Source organism: Vigna unguiculata, chromosome 1, assembly GCF_037176805.1.
Source record: "Vigna unguiculata cultivar grain cowpea cultivar isolate G323 ecotype 2 chromosome 1, ASM3717680v1, whole genome shotgun sequence".
In the NCBI taxonomy this organism is placed as follows: Eukaryota; Viridiplantae; Streptophyta; class Magnoliopsida; order Fabales; family Fabaceae; genus Vigna; species Vigna unguiculata.
The window spans coordinates 31,615,519-31,617,986 of NC_140792.1; positions in this window are offsets into that span (position 1 = coordinate 31,615,519).

A 2,468-nucleotide genomic window follows, 5' to 3' on the forward strand; every position below is an offset into this window, starting at 1 on the left:
CTATGCTTTGTATTCTTTTATTTTATTTTTTATTTTTGATAAATTTTCATGTGATGACAAAAGATTGATGAATTTTGAAGTGTCAGCATAAATAAGATAAATAAGATGCCAAAGTTCATAATGATAGTTAAAATGACATATTTGGAAATAACTAACAGCTTAAACTCTTTTGTTAGATATTCAATTAATCTATAACAAAATATATAAACTTTTCGTTGAAATTTTCCATATTTAAGGTTTAAACTATAATTTCCTAGCAAAAAAAATATTGGATGCGAATATTAAATCACTAATACAGATAAACAAAATATATTTAGATAATTAAAATAATATAAGATAGTTGGTTGATTAATTATATTCAATCTCAACTATAGCGAAACCAACAAAAATAATGATAAAGGAGCAAAACTCATTAAGAAAATGAATGACTTAATAGAATATTTCTCTTTACTAAGTTTTTTGGATGAATTTAGTGGAGTTTGTCCCGTTGTCTTTGCTATTTTGGAGTTTCCTATTTTTTATTGCTTATTTTATCTTTAAAAACCTATTTATATAATTCAATTTTTCAGAAAGGGAAATCATTTTCATGCAAATTAGTTTAGTGAAATTTTCCATTGAGCAAATTTTCAAAAGCTAAACTCTTCATCCTTAAAGCACAGAATTTTCTCCTTAGCCAATTTTCTCCAATGCCTCCTCTAGAATTAAAGCACAGAATTTTCTAAGTGAATTCAATTTGCACAACAGATTGTCTTCAACCAAATATTTATACTCCTTGCCCAATTTTCCTTGACCTAATTTAATTTGCACAATGAATTTTCAAGAAGTTGGGGTTCTTTTAATTCTCTCTCCATTCCAAATTCTTTAACAAATTTTATTTTTTATCAAATTTAACAATCGAAAATCATTTGATATTTACATGTTAATAATAGTGTTGAAGTTGCAACACATTTGATCGTAAGATGAAAGCATTAATAGATGCCATAACGAAAATTGAGAAGAAGCTCTATCCCGTGTTGATAGAATAGAGCACAATCTTAGTCTCTATTAAGATTTTATTACTTACTTTATTCATCAAAATAATTCAAAAGTTTACCTTTAATTGTAAACACAAATATCGCGAGATGCTAAGTAAACTATCATGTGTAGAGATGACAAATAAACCCGTGCCCGTGGGTATCACCCGAACCCGTCCCCGTTTTGACGGGGAATCCCCGCTTTGACTGGGTATGGGTATAGGTATGGGTAATACCCGAAATTTTCAACTGGGAATGGGGATGGGGATGGGGATATATATATACCCGCCCAAATACCCGTCCCCGCTTAAATTACTAAACTATTTATAATTTATTAAATAATCTAAAAAATATATATAAATAAATAATATATTTACACATAAAATATAATATAATATAATATAATATAATATAATATAATATAGTATATATACATATAAATAAAATATACTTTTATATATATATATATATATATATATATATATATATATATTTACACATATACATGTAATATAATATAATATAATATAATATAATATACATATAATATATATACATAATAATATAATATAATATATATAATATATACGTATAAAACAAATTAATCATTTAACTAGTGAGATCTTTTATAAACAAATTTATAACATGACAAATTTATAAAAATTTAAAAGAATATATATATATATATATATATATATATATATATATATATATATATATATATATATAAGCATAAAATATCTACGCATATACATATAATATATATACATAATAATATAATATATATTATTATATTTATATTATTATATAATATAATATAATATATACTTAAAATAAATATATATCTATAAATATATATATATATATATATATATATATATATATATATATATATATATATATATAAACATAAGATATCCACACATATAATATATATACATAGTAATAATAATATAATATATAATATAATATAATATATATAAATAATTATATATATATATAAACATAAGATATCCACACATATAATATATATATATACATAGTAATATAATATATAATATAATATAATATAATATATATATATATATATATATATATATATATATATATATAACATATTTCTCATTCTCTTTGTTTTTTGTTATACATTTTGTTTACTCTCTCAATTGTCTGGTTTGTTTTTCAAGATTTAATTTTGAAGGTAATTTTTCTTCTTCTTATTACATAATTTTTACTCTCTGTACATGGTTATGTTCAAATAGGTGTTCCTCAATTTCATTCTATGAAATAATTTTTAGGTTACACATTTGATTATCTTTATTTATTTATTTATTTTCATGAAAATGTTTGACTCTTATTTTGTAGCTCTTCTTTTTGTTACTTTGGTTATACACTTTTTTACTCTCTTTTAATTGTTTGGCTTGTTCTTTAAGGTTTAAGCAGATCTTCAAGGTA